The sequence below is a fragment of the Peromyscus californicus genome, unplaced genomic scaffold, assembly GCF_007827085.1.
Source record: "Peromyscus californicus insignis strain IS unplaced genomic scaffold, ASM782708v3 Scaffold_5__1_contigs__length_169319896, whole genome shotgun sequence".
Taxonomy (NCBI): Eukaryota; Metazoa; Chordata; class Mammalia; order Rodentia; family Cricetidae; genus Peromyscus; species Peromyscus californicus.
Window position 1 is genome coordinate 131,741,349 of NW_026294573.1, and position 19,787 is coordinate 131,761,135.

Sequence of the window (19,787 nt, forward strand, 5' to 3'; positions counted from 1 at the left end):
TCTGTTGTCACTGCATTAGTAGAGTTTTGGAGAAATTAGCCATTGGTCAAGCATTCTTCTACTTGGTTTTAATAGTAAAATGGAAATACTTTTTGTGGGTGCTTTACAGAAATGTGTAGCTTGAAGACTTGTAGAAAATGCTCATGCTGAGTAAAACCAGTGGCCTTCAAGGACATGAATGTATTTGGTTCTTGTCTTTGTCAGAGTTAAGTGAAAATGTAAAAGAAAAATAATGACCTGGGAATTCATTTTCATTTTGTGATTTTCTTCTTGAATTACTCAGGAGTCTTACCTTGTTCGCTAAGGTATTGGAGACATTGTGATCTACATGTGACAAATGAGTTTGAAAGTCCTTTTGACTATTGCTACCAAAATGCAAGAGGATCATATAGATAGTCTTGTATCTAGGGGCAGATTCTAAAGTAAACATTAATTTCTACCCCCTATATTTGGAGATTGACTGTAGGATGTTTGGGAAAGGATAATTTTTAAAAGATTAATTTTGTTATTATTAATGTGTATGTGTGTGCATAATGCATGTGTGTTCAGGTGCTCAGGGAGGCCAGAAAGGGAAAGTGGATTCCCTGGAGCTAGAGTTACAGGTGGCTGTGAGCCTTCTGATATTGGTGCTGGAATCTGAACTCAGGTCCTCTGCATGAGCAGTAAATACCCTTCATTGCTGAACCATCTCTTCAGCCCCAGGGTAATTATTTTAAATTTAAAAGTAAATAAATATTTCTGAACACATTGTCAGCAGTATCATAAGCTCCCAAATTTCCACTTCCCATTTCCTTCCCATTTGTTCTTGCATGACATCTAAGTCCCTTGTCTACTGTCAGCGTACACCAGCATTTAAACTGCACAGAGCTCTTTAAGCGAATCTATTGACAAACTAAGTAATTTAGTACTGACATCTTTTAATGAGGTTCACAATCAAATTAATTTTAAGAGCTATTAGCTTTTACATTTTTTAGCAATAAGGGAGTTGATGGATATTTGTATGCTGAGAAGGAGGAGAGAGGGGGTGGGGGGAAGAAGAAAGCCTAAATGGCCCAGGTATTTAATTAATTTAACTAATCCATCCACATCCTACAATTCATAGGCACCTAGTCCAGCCAGAGGTGCATGTGTGATGGTGTTTGGCACTACCATGGCCAGTTACCATTCTGAGTGGCCAGTGCTGTGCTGTATGGATTACAGGGATTTTGTCTCCTGAAGATAACAACATGGAACTGAGAACCAAGAACTTCTGCTGGATCTGGTGTTAGGCATTCAGCCTCCTACTTTCTAGGGAATTAGAATGTACTCTTCTCATTTCCCCTCACTGGGATGTTGTAAATAAAGAGCGCAAAAGCACTTTCGGGGGAAACAGCCGTGGGAAGCCACTCAAACATAACTTCCGGCTGCTGTAATGTGAAAAGACTAAGGTGCTGTGTGGTGATCATTAGTTCCCATCATAATGTGTTGTTCCCAGTACCTTATTTCTCCCTCATTATTCTTTTAGTTCGATGTCTATCTGCTAGTAAACTAATCCCAGTGTGTGTTTCTGATGGTTGGCACACATTCAAAACTATTTTGCAAAGAAGAGAAGCTGTGGAATCCCCAGGGTTCTAACTCCATGTTCAGTACTAGAGAATTCTAAGTCAATCAAAATAGAATAAAGACTATTTATGCGCTTGAGCATTAGAAGCAAAGAGAATTGGTAAGGACATAAATGTGGTCATAGTTGTTGAAGTTCAGCTAAGGATTGGCTCTGAAACATCAGACAATTAGGAAGAAGACTATGGTAAGATCAGCTCCCAGGGGAGGGGTTCTGCTGCTTTTAACGTCTTGTTGATCGGCTCCTGCCATGCACTAAAAATGGTTGAAAGACCTTCTTTATCAGGATCCTCTGACAGAAGCCAGGGACACCCCTCCCCCCAACTCAAAAAAAAAAAAAAAAGATTTCCTACAGCAAGCTCGAGGTGTCTGTCATGGACTGCTTTCTCCCAGGGAGATGTTCAGTTTTTGTGTTAGCCTTTCCTATCCTCAAGCATTGATTCATAGAACTTCTTTCAAATTTGTCGCATCCAGAATCTCAGCTTAGTAGTGCTGAAATGTCCCTTCCAGGTGAAAAGAGAGGAATGTAGTTTACATTCTCATTTGGAAGTCCATCCAGTTTAATGAATTCCCCCCTCCCGGGTGTGAAAATATTAAGACAGAGATCGTATGACATGACTTGTGTATACAAGTATGAGCATCCATTCTAGCAACAATTAGCCCCTCCCTCAAAGTGACAAACAATAATTCTGACTATCAAAACATTGGGCTTTTGTTAAGCAGCAACTCATAGGCAGTAGACTCTTGCAACTGACCCAGTCATAATTAGACTAAGATATTGGCTTTTGTGGCTATCTAAAAATATATACAATGATGCCCACAGAAGTGGCGTATAAAGAGCCCTTCATACTTTAGGGAGACTTCAGGAGAGTTGCAGGAGTTCCCACCTGCAAAGATGTCTTCCCTGAAATTCAAATCCTTCTCTTTTATCCCTACTTTATAATGACCTGTGAGAAAAATGAACAGAAATTAGGGATACATATTGCTGCCTGGGTTCGAATCCCCGCATTGCTATTTTCTAATTGTGGCTTCGTTTTGTTGTGTTGGGTAAGATGGGAATGTGTTCCAAAACCTTATTTGCTGAAAGTCTCAATCACATCCTCAGTGTGACGCTCAGAGGTGGGCCTTTAGGAAGTGATGGGATCATGAGGAATCTGCCCTCATCCATGGATTAGCCCATTAGTGGATTCATAATCCAATGACAGCTTCTGAAGGTGGTGGGAACTAAGAGGATCTTGGCTGGAGGAACAAGGTCACTAGGAGTGTGCCCTTGAAGGGTAGACATCATCCCTGATCTATCCCTTCCTCTTTCTCACCGTCTCTCCCTCAGTCTCTCATCGTCACTCTTGACCTGCTTCCTGGGTGGCCTGGGCTGAGAGACTTTCCCCCACCACCCTGCTCCTGCCTTGTCCTGGCCTGAAAGCACTGGCACCAGGTGACCAGGAACTAACGGAAGCTGCTGGCCCCTGTGCCATAATCTTCCTTTTCTAAGTTGCTTGTCTCGGGGACTAAACAGGGACTGAACAGGGACTAAACAGGGACTGAACAGGGACTAAACAGGGACTAAACAGGGACTAAACAGGGACTAAACAGGGACTGAACAGGGACTAAACAGGGACTGAACAGGGACTGAACAGGGACTAAACAGGGACTGAACAGGGACTGAACAGGGACTGAACAGGGACTAAACAGGGACTAAACAGGGACTAAAGGAAGATTCAAAGGTGGAGAAAGAAGAACGGGGTCTAAGTGACCACAAAGGGCTGAAGAGATAGACAGATGGATGCTTTGACAGAAGAAATTCAGTGAGACCAAGGATAGGAGACCCTTGGACCTCTGATTAAATTCATTATGAAATTGTAGTAGAAGGGAAAGCAAATCCAGTGGATGAGGCAGTGAACACAAAGAGTCGCCATTTCCACCCCGTGCTTTCCCTGTCAGCTTGTCTCTCCTTTTCTCGCGATGCTAGAGGCTCCAGTCATCTTGGTTCTGGTCGAAGAGCAAGGTTGCTGAGTGTTCCAGGCATGTGTACAGGGCAAAGAAAAAGAAACAGAAAATTTAAAGAAGGAAGGTTCTCTATCAAGGAGTTATCCAAAATGCTTGTCTACAAATACTTTAGATTTCAGATTTTTTCTAAGTTTTAGAATAGTTACACACATCGTGAGATCTTAGAGGTGAGACTCAAGTCTAAACACAAAATGCATTTGTATTTCGTGTAAACCTTGAACACACAGCCTGATGGTAATTTCCTATAATATTTTTTGAGAACTTTGTCCATAACATCATGGGTTAGGTTTCTGCTTGTCATGCAGTGTGGGTGCTAAAAGTTGAAGATTCTCAATTTTAATTTATCAAATTTGAGATAGGGTCTCACTATGTGTATCCCTGGCTGGCCTCAAACTCCCAGAGATTTGCCTGCCTCTGCCTCCCAGGTGCTGGGATTGAAGACCATGCCCAGCTTCCTTAAAATTCCTGAATAGATATGCAGCTTGTACTTATAACATGGTAAAGTCCTCTCACTGACTAATTCCATCTTTTCTATCCATTTTTCCCAAACTAGAGTTTTCCTGCCAGGAAACACTCTACCCCCACCCCCACCCCCAAGTTAGATCCTAAACCTTCTTTTTTTTCTTCCCTGGGGTGCTGGGGCTTGAAACCAGGGCCTCAACACATGTTCACAGTACTTCACCATTGAGCTATATCCCTGGCTTTCCTGATCCTTTTAATTTCTTTGTAAGACAAGGTCTCCCTGCATGGCTCAGGCTAGACTTCATCCTCAGGTTCTCCTGCTTCCTCCTTTAGAGTAGCCGGGGTTAGAGGTCGCCCCAGCTTCTTTATTTCACATTTCTATTGACTCCACCAACTGATCTACATACAGCCCTCACTATGATTTTTGTTTTGACCCCATTGGGGACTGAGATCCTTACAGGTAATGATGGGATCTCACTGAGCTCTGCATTCCCAATAGGAAACGGAATGTTTAGCACATTGCACACATTACAGATAATATTGAATGAAGGACTGGATGACTGTTGTTAATGCTCTCTCCATAATGTTTAAGGTCTGTGTATTAGGGGAGACAGATCTAAACGCCTATGTGTTTTGTAATAGATGCTTGTTTCAACAACAGAGAAGTCAATTGAGCCACCAAAGCCATATAAGCTAGAAATCAGTGCTGGGGCTGAACTAGTTCTGTACTAAGCTTACTGAATATTCTTCGTAACTCTAGGATTGCACCCAGAAGAAAAAAGTCAGCTTTCCAGGGACGGTAGGACAGCGATGACAGGAAGCTGGCAAGTAGAGTGTCTGCCCTCAGGGGTTTCTGTCTCTAAGCATGAAGAGCAGGATTATAACTTCTAGAGTCTTCCAAAGGACTCTGGTAGCTTTCTGAGTTAAACTTGGTTGGCCTTTTGACTGTCTATCTTGATGCCTTCCTATGTCAAAAAGTCAACTCAAAGGAAAAGTTAGTCTAATTGCCAAGAATGACAGGGAATGGGAAGGAGAAAGCCTCCATTTTCACGTTCCAAGTTTTTTTCTAAAATCTTTTTAAAAGATTTGCTTGTTTTTAGTTTGTGTGTACGAGTGTTTCCCTGCATATATGTATATGCACCCCATGTGTGCCTTGTGCCCTTGGAGGTCAGACTAGGGCACCAGATGCCCTGGAACTAAAGTTATGATCATTGTATGCCACCGTGTGGGTGCTGGGAACTGAAGCCAGGTCCTCTGCAAAAGCAGCAAATGTTCTTAAGCTCTGAGGCATCTCTCCAGCCCTCTAAAATCTTAGTATAAGCAGATTTCATATGAAATAATATCCATAACCGAAAAAAAATATAGGATTCATAGAAGTCTCTTAAAAATCGGTGATGCAAAAAAAAAATCTCTAAATATATGTACATCTTTCCTTATCATAGCTTTAATTCATTACTGAAAGGTCCCTAAATTATGAAGTATTCCAACTGTACAACGTACACGCACCACCTACTTTGTAGTAAAAATCTAGTTTTCACAACATTGTTATTATCAATATTACACAGTCTTCTAATATTTAATCTCCCTTTATGTCTAGAGCACTGGTTCTCAACCTTCCTAATGCTGCAGTCCTTTATTTAATACAGTTCCTCATCTTGTGGTGACCTCCAACCATAAAATTGTTTCATTGCTACTTTGTAACTGTAATTTCGCTACTATTATGGATCATAATGTAAATATCTGATATGCAGGATATCTGATATGTGACTCCTATGGGATCCTGACCCACGAGCTGAGAACAGCTGGTCTACAGGCTTCTTAAAAATCCTCTGTCCTTTCCTCCACTGTATTTCTGGCTCTTTCAATTCAATAGCAGGATTTTATGTCAAGGAAGTCTGCCCCGAGTGCGATGTCCGCTCTCTTGGTTTTTTCTTCCAGTTGTCTTTGGCAAGTCACTCGCTTAACTCTGTCCTTTGATTACACAACCTTCCAGGTGGAAATAATAATTTGGCCTCTGCATGCATGTTTTTAAGGACCCCGGCAATTCTAACCATAGAACAAAAACCTAGTGCATTATTGTGGCAAGCATTTCAGTGGAATGCTTGTTCTGTTTCAGGTCAAGGTGAAATGACATTCAGAGAACAGAGATTTAAGCTTGTGGTTGCAAAACTGTTTAAAACTAAGGGTTTCATTTCACTTTGTTTTTTTGTTGTTTTTTTTTCCCCAAACATTCCCCCCTTGGTTTACATTGCCCAGTTAAGAATTTAAAAGAAGGCCTTTGCCAAAGCCTCAGGTTCCACCTGGTTTGAGGTTGAAGCCACATGAAGCCACTGCATTTTGCATAGTTTCCATTTGAAATGATCTACCAGCTGGGGTTCCCTTTCAGGGTGGGCCAGGCTTACGAGAAACTTGGCCAAGCCTTAAGATGAACCTGCTCGAAGTTTTGATTTTATATCAGACCCCAAAATGAGGCCACTCATCTAGTCCCACCTTTCAAAGGCTGCCATTGTAATGTCCCCAGAGTGTGTAGAATCATTCCTCAGGGTGAGGTGTAACGACACTTTATAGTGTAATGGGGGGAGAATTTTTCAGTCACTTGGCATTCACTCTAATTGGAAAACCAGACAGGCTGGGAAATAGAGGCTCTGGTGTCAGACAAAGCATTTGGAGGAAAGAAATTCTTTTGATGTCTCAACAAAAGGATTTTCAAGTAAATAGCTCAGAGACCCATTTAATTCATTTTTTTGGCTTTGTTTCTTCCTTAAGCATTCATCAATGCAACTGATGGTATTCATTGAGCATTACTACATGCAAGGTGTGTTTAAAATGCCTATCACTGGGACAGAATACTTGAGAAAATAAACTCTTTTCTCTGTTTTTTTCTGAGCTAATGGTCCTGTGTTGGGGCCTGTCTCAGGAGAGTGCTTCAAGACAGAAGCACATGGCAGAGAAGGCTGCTCATTTCATGGAAGAGACAAGGATCCCAATATTCTCTTCAAAGACAAGCCACCAATGTCCTAACTCCCTTCCACTAGACTTGGCCACCTGAATGTTCCACTGCCTTCGGGGAACAGCAGAAATGATCAACAAAGACTCCCACGTAAGGCTTTTGGGTGACATCTAAGAATCAAACTATTGAACCAGTCAGGTTGGTGCATGCCCATAATTTCAGTTCCCCAGAGGGCAGGACAGGAGCATCACAAGTTCAAGGCCAGCCTGGGCTACATAATAAGACTCTACCTAAAAAACAAAAAGTATAACAAACAAACAAAAACAGAAAAAGAACTAAACTATAGAATATGCCAAGCCTTGTTCTAAGAATTTGAAATGTATCAGTAAGCAAAATATTTAGATCCAGGACTCTGTGGCTATCACATTCTAGCAAGGGGAGAAAGATGATCATCTAATTGTACCTACCAAATATATACATCGTCGATTAGAACAGAGAACAAAATAAACAAGAAGGTAGATTGCAGTGCTAAAAAGGACTCAGCAAGAAGGTAAGGAGGAAAGGATTTGCACTTAAAGGAGGTAGAAAACTCACAACCAAGGCTCTCTCTCTCTCTCTCTCTCTCTCTCTCTCTCTCTCTCTCTCTCTCTCTCTTTCTCTCTCTCTCTGAGACAGATGTTTCTCTGTGTAGTTCTGCCTGTCCTGGAACTCACTGTGTAGACCAAGTATTAGGATTAAAGGCGTACCACCATGCCAGGCTGCAACCAATTATCTTAAAGAATATTCTGGGAGCTGGAGGGATGGCTCAGTGGTTAAGAGCACATACTGCTCTCAAAGAAGAACCAAATTTGGTTCCCAGTACTCTTGTTGGCGCTGACAACCACTAGGACTCCAGGGGATCGGTGTTCATGTGCACATACATAATTAAGAATAATAAAAATTAATCTTTAAAAAAGAAAGCACTCCAGAGAGAAACAGAAACTAAAGTGGCAACCTCACTGAAAGAAGTGGAGCAATGCATTATGGGAACCACAGAAAGACTGTGCCAGCTATCCGGAATCAGTGCTCAGGGCACTGGCAGGAAATGATGTCAGAGTCACCACAGGCCAACATATGACCCATAGGCCATGGGAAGATTGGGGCTATTTTTCTAGATAAAAGGGAAATGACTATTGAATTTCATACAAAGGAATGGCGCATCTGACTTATCTTTCCAACAGCTCTCTCTGCCATGCTGGAAGCAGACGGTAGATGAACAACAGCAACAAGAAGAGACTTACTATGGGGCCATTGAAATAGATGAGAGAACTTCACACTTAACTGATAATAATAGAAGCAGCAAAAATAGATATGGACTATTTATAAAGAAGGAGCCAACAGTATCGCCCAGTCAATTGGATATCATACGTGAGAAACACTAGAGGAGGGATGAGAGAGGGAGGGAAGGGGGAGAGGGAGGAGGAAAGGGAGGGACTTACCTCAGGAGTTTAGTGGTTTCAGTAATTGAACTGGAGATGTCTGTTAGTCCTCTTAGTGGAAATACCATTCGGCATTTAGATTTACGAGTTTGGAAAGGATGGTTGCATTTGGAAATCATTATCATGATGTCTGTGGTGGTATGGGTTTAGATAGAGAAAAGAGCCGCAGTCCTCTGCCCAGAGTATCCAGTCCTCTCCCTGTACTATCTGGCATTCAGAGGTAGAAGAGAAGAAAGATGAAGCCAGGGGCGGTGGAGAAATAACTGCGTTCTCAGTGCTGAGGAGGCTGAGGCAGGACATCACGAGTCCAAAGATACCCCGGGCTGCCGTGAGCTCTTGACTCAAAACAAACTGAATAAATCCAATGAGAAATAAAAACAACAGCCAGGGGAAAATATTAAAAAGAACTCGGAGGAAGTAGGAGGAAGACGAACAAGCTGTTCCTTGGATAAAGGAACACAGTACCTTAAGAAGGCAGCATCGATTCTGACAAGTCCTGTCTGACTAAGACTGAGCAATCACCACTGGATTTTCTACCCGTAGCTCATGGGTGGCACATGCAGCATGGACGGTGCATATGAGCACAGCGCTGGCAGCCTTGGGAGAGCCTGCTGGAAGTGTAGGGTAAAAGAAAGAAAAAGCAAAGACAAAAGCATGGCGGCTCTCACAAGAATCTTGCTGCTGCTGGGCGGTGGTGATGCACGCCTTTTATCCCAGCACTCAGGAGGCAGAGCCAGGCGGATCTCTGTGAGTTCGAGACCAGCCTGGTCTACAGAGCGAGATCCAGGACAGGCACCAAACCTACACAGAGAAACCCTGTCTCAAAACAAACAAACAAATGCTGACAGTGAAGAAGAGAAATGGGACAGGATAGTTAGTATTTTCAAATAAAAATGAGTTTTTAAAAGGGGGTGGGACTAGAGAGGGGGTTCAGCAGTTCAGAGTCCCTGCTGCTCTTCCAGAGAACACTAGTTAAGATCCCATCGTAAAAATAAATCTTTAAAAAGAAATAAACTAATTAGAGAAACAACAGCATGTTTATACAGGGATGGCACTGGCACTGTTTTGAGGGGGGAGTGCAGTGTTTTAGAGAAGAAGGGAGTGTTGTGGAGCTGAGAATGTGAATACATCAAGAGATGTGAAACCCAGTCCACAGATAGGAGAACCTGCTTGAGAATGTGAGAGTGCAGTTAGTTCAGAAACTCACAGAGATGAGAAGGGTGGGGTGCCTTAGGTGGTGGGAGACGGGCAGTTGTGGGGCTCAAGGCTATGGGGGTCTTCTGCAGTTCTGTTTACTCAGTAAAGTGTGAAGCAAGGTTATGTTGAAGATCAGGAAACAACATGGAGAGAAAGAAGTGAGTGTGAAGTAGATAACGGAGGGAATGAAGGAATAATCAGAATGGAGAAATAAGGACAGTTACCCAGCAATATGGGGGGTTATTAAGGTCCATGTCACTGAGTATGACCTGAGAACATTCAGGGTGAGTTTGTGACTTTTCTCCAGGTGTGCACTACACCAGTGTGCCAACAGACTAGGCAGGGAGTTGGACTGACTCTGGTTGGGCAATAACAAGTGAGAACAGCAAGGCAGTTGGAAGAGTACCAACCACAGAGAGCAAGGACGCAGAGAAGGAAGGGAACCGAGGGTGTTTCATAGGTCTGTGTATAATTTCTAACCAATGTTTAATCTGAGAAGGAAGGGTAAAAATGTCCAAGGAACCACAGCAGGGCAGGTGACTTGGAGTTGACTATTAAAAGTAGTAATCAGGGCTGGAGAGATGGCTCAGCGGTTAAGAGCACTGACAGCTCTTCCAGAGGTCCTGAGTTCAATTCCCAGCAACCACATGGTGGCTCACAACCACCTAATGAGATCTGGCGCCCTCTTCTGGTCATACATGCTGTATACATAATAAATAAATCTTTTAAAAAAAAAAAGTAGTAATCAGAGGAGGCCTGGAACTGAATTCTGATCCTCAGCACATAAGCAAGATGCTTACCATGCAGGTATGTATCTGTAAGCCCAGGGCAGAGACTAGAGATCCCAGAGTTCAGTGCCCAGCCACTGTGTAGCTGAGTCAAGGATGTTTGGGTTTGCTGAGAAATGGTGTCCCACAAAATGAGGAGCCACCAAGGAGGAAACCCAACTTCAACTGTTAGCCTCCACATGTGTGCCTACACACCCACATGCACATGCACGCACACACACACCCACACACACTTGCACACCCACACCCCCCCCCACACACACACACACAAGGAGTGATCAGAGAACAGAGGGCATGAAACTGAAAGGATGAGAAGAGACAGCAGTTGTGGTCCAGATACAAGCTAAGGGCCCCTTGGAGAAGCTGAGGAGAGAAGGGGTCTAGAAGAGTCAGGGGTGCTGCTGATCTCACAGCCAGTTTAAAATCGGGAGCACTCGGGCTTGGACCATGCTGGAGGGAGTGAAGTGAGATTGTCAACGTACACCTGAGGAGCACTTCCTGGGGTCAGCTGATGACCGGAAGTGGTAGGCTATGGAACCTGATAGGATTTTCTTGTAAGATGAGAAATAAGAAAGGCAATAGACTCTAAGAAAGTGATGAGAGAAATGGAGAGAGGAGGGGGGCAGACTAGCAAACTTGAAGAAATAGTTGATTAGCACGGCACTGATCCACCCAACTTTGCATCCAATTTTCTAGATTATTTAAAGACAGTAGTGTTAAAGTGTTACATCATTTAAAGATAGTAGAGTTCAATATAGATCTAGATCAATCAGTGCATTGTATATAAAGCCACAGTTCGCTTAAGTCAAATTCTTTCCCCTTTCCTAACCCAGAATTATTGAGATGCCCAGTAACTAATTCTTTTAAGTATGCAGTGAAAGAAACAATAAAAGACTTTGAAAGATGCTAAGTGGCAGCACAGAAGGAATCCAGTTCAGGTATGGGAGGGATAGGCTTGTTTTATGGCAACAATAAAGCAAGATCTTCCCTGGGAGAAAGCCAAGCTCTCTGAGCGATGCTGGAGACGGTGATTTCTATGCAGAGCAGTGGTTTGATTACTCTTATGTGGCTTGTCTCTTTGCTTTAACAAAAGATCATTCAGGACAGGCCTTCTTTCAATGATCCCTACACAGGCTTTATTCCCACAAAAGCCATTCATGGTATTTATCCTGTGACTGCTCAGAGGATATAACCACACCTTTGTAGTTGTGTAGTTGTGTCATATTCCACTCTTGATGCCAAAGAATTTTTGTTTAATTGTCTGGAAATCAGCAACAGTACCGTGGGCAGGTTCTGCACCGGTCAGAACCTGTGGACACCCAGAAAGTGGTCAATGGGACTCAGCCTTCAAGTTCAATTTCTTAGTGGCAAAGAAGTGTGTTTTCATCTGGAGTCAAATGGAGAAAGGCAGCCAGGTAGGGATCCCTGGAGTAATTTTTCTTTTCATGTTTCTGAGTTACATCCTTGCCTGTGGTGAGCAGAGGCCAAGATGACAGCAGGTGGCTCTTTTTAGAAAGCACTAATACAGAGAAAGCCTTTCTTGTTCCAGCAAAGCAGGTAGGGAGGGGAAAAAAAATACTTGAATAGGGAAAGGATGTTAAGTTGAGAATTTACTGACGTAGAATCCTGCTTTGTACTTTCTTACAAATGGCAATATTATAAAAACTGCATAGACTTTACAGGTAGAAGACATGCACAATAGCTTTGGTGGACTTCATGTCACATGACAACTCATTCCTTCAGTCTACAGATGTCCATGTGCATTAGTTTCTTTCCATAGCCCAGGGAATGGTGTTGCCCACAGTTAATGGGAGTATTCCCGCTTCCCTTAACTTAAGATAGATAATCCCTCATATACTTGCCCAGACACTTGTCTTCTTGGTGATTCTGGAGCCTGTCCAGTAGATGATATTAGCCACCACACAATGCATGCTTTTTGCTGTTCTTGTTTCTTTGGTGTATTTTTTGAGATAGGGTCTCATCACATAGCCTAGTTGGCCTTGGGTTCACATGAATCCTCCAGTCTCAGCTTCCCAAGTGCTGAGATCACAGACACACCTTCAGTCTATGCTTTCATGTACTAGACATTGACCTGGGTCCTGAGGCCTTGGGTAAACCATGTTCTACAGGCTCGGGGGCTGACATCCTAAAATGACTGTGTTGTTGCTATGGTGTCACTTAAAGTTATCACTGCACAGGAAAGGCTTGGAAGCCCTTGGTGTGATTGCTAGGACTGTGACTGTTTTAGGGTGGGTGAGGTGAAGATAAAGAGCTCTGAGCACTTGTCACAAGTTTCCTGAAGTTCTGGAAGTTTCCTGAAGAATCCTATTGCTTGTTTGCGTATACTTCAGAAACGTCATTAGATATTAGTGTAAAAAATTAGTAAGATTTTCTCCCAGAACTGGAGAGTCTGAAAGGACAATTGATACTTGACTTCTGCAGTTGCCTCTAGCTTTGGAGGCTTCCAATAGTAGCAGTCAGTCCTGTAAACCTCGCCAGCCAAGGCTTATAAATATAGTACTCTTTGGGTAGCTGAGTTCAGGATATACAATGTCCACTCTTGAAAGAAAGAGAATTTCCTTCCCAAGGCTGTTGACCATGTTTAGATATAAAGGAATATTTAAATTTGTGGAACCAGTCACCTATAATCCCATTTCCTGAGAAGACTGAGGCAGGATGATCCAGAGTTTGAAACCAGCCTGGACTATGTCATAAGACACATATCAGAAAACCTAGTAGATTTATGGACTTGTGCTCACAAAGATGAAGCTCTCTTTGCTTGGTTTTTATTTCTTCATTATCCAATTTGTTGGTTGGCTGTTTTATTATTTTTAATTAGTTAAATTTGTCCTGTGAAAATCTCATGCATGCATATAGTGCATTCTATTTAGAGGACAGCTTCCACCGTGTGGTTCCCAGGACTGAACCCAGGTTGTCAGGGTTAGTCAGCTGCAAGCTCCTCACCAGCTCAGGCGGCTTGCTGGCCCGCTCTATCAATTCACCTAAACAACTCTTGTACAGGATTCCCGAGGGTCTCTGACCTCCCCAGCCAGGGGTTTTTGAACAGGTTTACAGTAGTAGGTATAACTTCCCCTGTGGAGCAGAAATCAAATTTAACCCCTAACAATAATGCCACTGTTGCCCCAGTGGACACATCTTGCTTGGCAGGTTGGTATTTTAGTTCATAGAGTTCACAGCTGACAAAATTTTTATGCTTCCATTACAAAGTATTTGTTTCAAGTAGCCCATAGAGACTACCTGAATTTCACTCCAGTTATTAGATTAGGTTCACAAGAAAGCTAGTGAAAAAGTTACAACCGATTCTTGTGTCTAAAGGAGAGTAACTCAAGATAGTTTAAGCAGAGAGAGATTTGTGTGAAGAATTCTTGTTTGTCAGCTGCTAGCATCCCCATGTCCTTACCTTCCCTCCATGTTTGCTGGAAACTGTCCTTATTGTACATCCCAGGCTGGGCCTACAGAGGTGCCATAGCGTAGGCATCATGAACTCCAAAGTGGTTTCTGTTCAGAAACCATCGAACCAGAGCCTGGATAGCCCAGAAACCTAGGACAGAACCAAGCACAACTGCCCCACCCTCCAAAAAAGTCAATGAAATTATTCCTAGTGATATTCTGCTATACTCAGACTGGAGTCTAGCATAATCATCATCAGAGAAGGTTCATCCAGCAACTGATAGGAACAGATGCTGAGACCCACAGCCAGACATTAGGTAGAGCCTGGGGAACCCTGGGGAAGAGGAGGAGGATTATAAGAGCCAGAGGGGTCATTGAGGACACTGAAAGAACAGTCCACAGAATCAACTAAGCAAGGCTCATAAGGGCTCACAGAGACTGAAATGACAATCCCAGAGCCTGTATGGGTCTGAGCTAGGTCCTCTGCATATATGTTACGGTTGTGTAGCTTGTGTTAGTATGAGACTCCTAATAGTGGGAGTGGGGGTGTCTCTGACTCTTTTGCCTGCTTTTGGGACCCCTTTCTTCCTACTGGGTTGCCTCGTTCAGCCTTGATATGAGGCTAGTCTTATTGCACCTTGTTATGCTGTGTTTGGTTGACAGCCCTGGGAGACCTGCTTTTTTTTCTGAGGGGAAATGGAGGAGGAGTGGATATGGGGGAGATGGGAGGTGAAGGGAGGAACTGGGAGGAGTGGAGGGAGAAGAGGCTATGCTGAGGATGTAATATATAAAAGAAGAATAAAAAAATCACAATCATATTATCAACTTGCAAATTGTGTATAAACAAAAAGGTTGCAAAGAAAATATTATAACAGGAAAACAGAGTTCTACCTAAAAGATTGGGTCATCGAAAGCCTTGCGGTAGAAAACAAAAGATTACCAAAAAAACCTGCATGATCTCATGTTGTTGAGAGACAACTAGGAAAAATAAGGCTAGTGGCCAGTGAATGCAGAGGGAAGAAGTAGGGGTCACCAAGCACCAAAGCTCTGCAAAGGGATTGAAAATTCCACCTCTAGGCTCAAAGATGCAGGCCGGCCAGAGTCAGGGAGTCAGCAGGGGACTTCTGTGTAGCTTAGGGACTAAGCAGGCACCAGCTTTACTTTACTTCAAATACCAGGTATGCAGAACCCAGGACTTGTGGTGTCTCCTCAGTGAGCATTTCTCCACCTGGTCCTTTATAGTAAAAAAATGGCTAAGTGGAAAAATGAGCAGGCAGGAAATCAACAGACAGAGTCCATGGAAATTAAACAGTCATTATTCACACTGAACTACAGGCTTAACAATGAATGAGAATTGCATTGGGTGGTTTCTTTCCGTTTAGTGTGAGCGCACGTGTGTGAGAATGTGTGTGTGCACATGCGTGCATTTTCCTTTAGAATTTCAGGGGAAAACGATGCTTGACTACAAAATTCTGGAACTAGGGATGTTGCTCAGTGGAATAACATTTGCTTTGCATGTGCAGGGCCCTAGGTTCTGTTCAGCACCACAATAATTAAGCAAACCAGTAAATAAACCAGTTAGTTAATTAACAAGTTTCTGTGTCTGTCACCAGGGGAAGCAGAGAAAGAAAAAAGATGGAGGAGATGATAGGCAATTTGTTGGGAGTGTGATTAAATTTTTCTCCTTCACTTTCCTCAGACTAAAGGAAATACAGCTTTTCAAGGATTTTATGAAAAATTTGAAGCGTGTAGTATCTAGCCACTTCTTGCTTTCCCAGCAGCTCTTTTCTGCCCACTGCCTCCATAGTCCTCTAATCATTTTCAATCCTCTTGACCTTTGCCCTTCCATGACCTTTAGTGCCCTGCCTCCTGACCTTAAAAGTGCATCGTTCAGAACTCTGGGGGGAGTTTGACAAAACCCCTACCATTGGATTCCGGTTTCCCTCACCACTAGACCCAGCGAGAACAAAGAGGCTATAGGCGTACTAGGACCCCCCAGCTCAGCCATCCTGACGTGGGACGGCTGGGAGGATGGGTGGGAGCTTCCCATTCTCCCTCCTCTGAACAGCTAGGGATGGGAATGAGAGATTGTGGATTCTGATTTGTTCTCTCATAAAGGAAGAGAGAAATGAAGGCCAAACTCCTAAAAACTCACTACTGTGCTTTTCAGTAAGAATGGCTCTTGATTTGTCCCCATGAAATTTGATTTTTTTTAATTGTATACTTGTAAGAAAACCAGAATATCTGACTACACAAAATTTGGCTTTCAAAAAAAATCCAACATTGTGACTATAACTCATAGAATAAAGAGAGTCCTGGTTAGTCCTGTGTCCCAAACAAAGCAGGGTGGTATGCAGTTGTGAGGAAGAAGTGAGGCCACCAGTGCATGGCTTCTGAGCTCTCCACCCTGGTGTGACATAACCACAGATGGAGAAACAGAAACAAACAGGCAAGACAGCTGAGGAACCACAGTGGGTCTCCCAGCTTGTTCCTTCTTGTCTGCTTCAAGTTTCAAAGTCAAGTTGGATGATGTGTGAGCTGGCTGGATGAAGAGCACATGCATTCAGGGACCATCAAAACACAAATAAAGAAACCACAACAGAGTTAAAATAGTGAGGTTGTGAAAATAAATTAGTAATAAAAATAATACTCCGAGGGGACATTCCATGTGCCAGCTGCTCGCCTAACACTTTGCATATGTTAGGTCATTGAAAGCTCACAAAACCCATGAAGTAGGCACTATTACCCAACTTTACTACTAACAAAACTGGGATTCAGAAACATTAACTCATCCAAAATCTCTTAGTTGCCAGCAAGTGGCTAAGCCCACATCAGAGCCCAGGCTGTCAGAACTCCCCAAACCCTGAGGATCATAAACCACCGTGCTCGGTGCTAATGGTTATCTTGGATGTGAGGAGAGAGGCATGGAGGCTGAGGGGATCATTAAGAAATTCCTTCGTGCTGTCCCTGAAACAATGCTGAGTTTTAAGAACCCTGTCCCTAACTTCACAGACTAGCAACAGCTCTGTAAGTAACTAAAAACTTCAAAGATAACTTTAGATATTCATGAAATTGACATTTGTCAGAGGCTCATAGTATTATCTGTAACATAACCACGAAGTAGCTTAAAAATAACAATAAATCTTGATTATCTGGTAGCCTTTGTACAAATCAAGAATTTGAAAATAGCTCAGATAGATGTTTCTAGTTCAGGGTCTTTGAGAAGATAGACCAGGTCTGGAGAGTTGCTTGACTAGGAAGACCCTCCTCCAAGATCATTTACCCAAAGCTGGACTTGATGGCATACACTTGTGATCTTAGTACTTGAGAGTCTGTCAGGAGATTTCAAGTTTGAGGCTGGCCTGGGCTACATAGCAAGACCCTGTCTCAAAGAAACAAAAATCCAGAACCAAGATGTGTCGTTCCAGCAGCTGGTAAGTTGGTGCTGACTGTTTACAATTCCTTGCTGTCTGAACTTCTCCACCGGGCCACCTCAGTGCCTCAAAACATGATATCCTCCAGAGTGGATGACCCAAGAGAATAAGACCTGCACAGTTTGTTAGGACTAACCTTCCAAAACTACCATGGACCCTTTCTTCAATAGCCCAGCCATGGTCAGTGTCATATGAAGCTGTATAAAGCAGTGGTCACTGGGGACCACATTGGGGGCTAGATACCATACCTTCATTTCATAAGTGGTTCTATTCATGAATTGGAATGATTTTCTGCTTTACTGCAAATTCAACAGAGACATGAGACATTTGCTATATTATATTCAGTAATAATTACAGCAGACAGTTGGCCTCAGTGTCTGTCCCAAGGAAGCTACAGTTGAAGAACCCTGGTAAATTCCCAAACTCAGCCATCTTCTTGCCCTATGGTGACTGTGATGTCAAATGCAAGGTTTGCCTGTGGGTGCAGGCTCAGAAAGACATTTAACCACCGTGTACTTTCAGCAAACAAAATAGACATGCTTATGACTGTTGTCTATACTCATTTATTTGACAAATACTTCTCGAAAACATATTGATAAGCAGAGCACTAGCTGCACAAAATCTCACTCATAGTGGGCTGTTGGGAAGGTCTCTCTGCTATTCACAGAGGATCTTGCTACTATGAGTCTTACAGATAATTAAAATTATTTCAAAAATTCTTAAACTTTTTTATTTTATGTGTATGAGGGTTTTTCCTCTGTGCATGTGTGTGTACCATGTGTATGCCTAGTGTACACGGAGATAAGAAGAAGGCATCAGATTCTCTAGCACTATAGTTATGGATGATTGTGGGCTACCATGTGGGTTGGGTACTGGGAACCAAACCCAGGTCCTCTGCAAGAACAAACCGTATTGTGCATACTGCTCTCCCCCAGCGTCCTTCCTAGTCACTACATTTGTCTGCTTCGGAGTTGTGATTACAGTAGTTAATATGGAAGCTGAAAAGTTAGTGTTATTACCAGTGAGAGAAGCCTCCCTGGGGATACTACATCTTCATTTAGTCAGAGGGATATTTTTGATTTTTTGTTTTTACCTTGGAATCATTTCATAAATGATTATAATGTAGGCACGTTATAATCACAGCCCTTTCTTTCTCTTTATCTTTCACCATAATTGCCACAAAGACCTTTCCTCTCTTCACTCCTGTTTATGTAATGACTCCATAGCTCAGGACCACAACAGGATAGAGAGCCTGTCCTAAACTGAGGCCACAGGGGCCAGTTGTTCACATCCTCACCAGAAGTGACAGCTCCCCGTTGCTAGCTGATGGGCTTTGATGGGACCATTATCAGCTTCAGTGAGACTCCAAGGGCAAAGAGTGGTAGGAAGCAAGAATGAGAAAGAGCACATTGCTTTGATTCAAAAATGTTGAGGAGCAATCCCCATCACACCCCTTTTCATTAAAGTAGTATACCCTTTTTTATTTTAGAACTTTATGTCTTTATTTTTATTGTATGAATGTTTTGCCAGGATGTATATGTATTCACCATGTATGTGTCTGGTCCCTGTGAAGTTCTAAAGAGGGCATCAGATCTCATGGAACAGGAATTATAGGTATCTGTGAGCCACCATGTGGGTGCTGGGAATTGAAACCAGGTCCTCTGCAAGAGCATCCAGTGCTCTTAACCTCTGAGCCATCTCTCCAGCCCCCTAACATATCTTTTTTAAATAATTTATTTTTATTTTATGTGCATCGGTGTACATCGATGAATGTACATCGGAGTGAGGGTGTCAGATCTTGGAGTTACAGACAGTTGTGAGCTGCTATGTGGACAATGGGAATTGAACCCGGGTCCTCTGGAGGAGGAATCAGTGCTCTTAATCTCTGAGCCATCTCTCCAGCCTGCCCCCCTGCATATCTTTTAAAACATATGAAATTACGCTTAAAGTCTTTCATATAACCTCATACTTTAAATCACTTCATTAAAACTGGTTTCTGCATTGCTTGAGCGTGTCTTCAATGATGACTTCTAAACAAATAGGCACATGAGAAAACTTTAATCTTTACTGGCTCTTAAAAGACTTTTTAATACTTAGAGGGGAAATTTCTTCAATTCTTAAAAAAAAGGAGGTGTGGGGGAAAAAAAAGGCAGGGCCGTCACACATACTAAAAACCTTGTCAGTGACAGGCAAACCATAGGTCTGTTGGATTGTGAAGGACAGGTCACTAGCCCCTCCTCAAACAACAAATCCTCTCTGGTTCTATTAACTGTTGTGAAAATGTGCTCTTAGACAAGAAGGAACAGTTACCCTCAGAAATGCATGGTGCGAGCCTTACATGCACTCTGCAGTTAAGAAAGAAAAAGGAATATAAGAAAAAACTAATACAGGCTGGGACTATAGCTCAGTGGTAAGACTCTTGCCTGATATATGCAAGGCCCAAGGTTCAATCCCCAGCACC

The 19,787-nt window shown here is 42.8% G+C and overlaps 1 protein-coding gene across 9 annotated transcripts in view; it reads left to right on the forward strand.

The window, feature by feature from the left end:
* The window catches only part of Sulf1 (sulfatase 1), a 165,752-nt gene that overhangs the window by 45,192 nt on the left and 100,773 nt on the right, over nt 1-19,787 (forward strand). For 3 of the 9 annotated variants that reach the window (XM_052718363.1, XM_052718366.1, XM_052718364.1), the window contains exon 3: nt 6,956-7,168. The exons of the other annotated variants lie outside the window; for them this stretch is intronic. The gene's annotated coding sequence lies outside the window, so the exon portion shown is untranslated. The remainder of the gene's footprint in view (nt 1-6,955; nt 7,169-19,787) is intronic. 9 annotated transcript variants of the gene reach the window in all.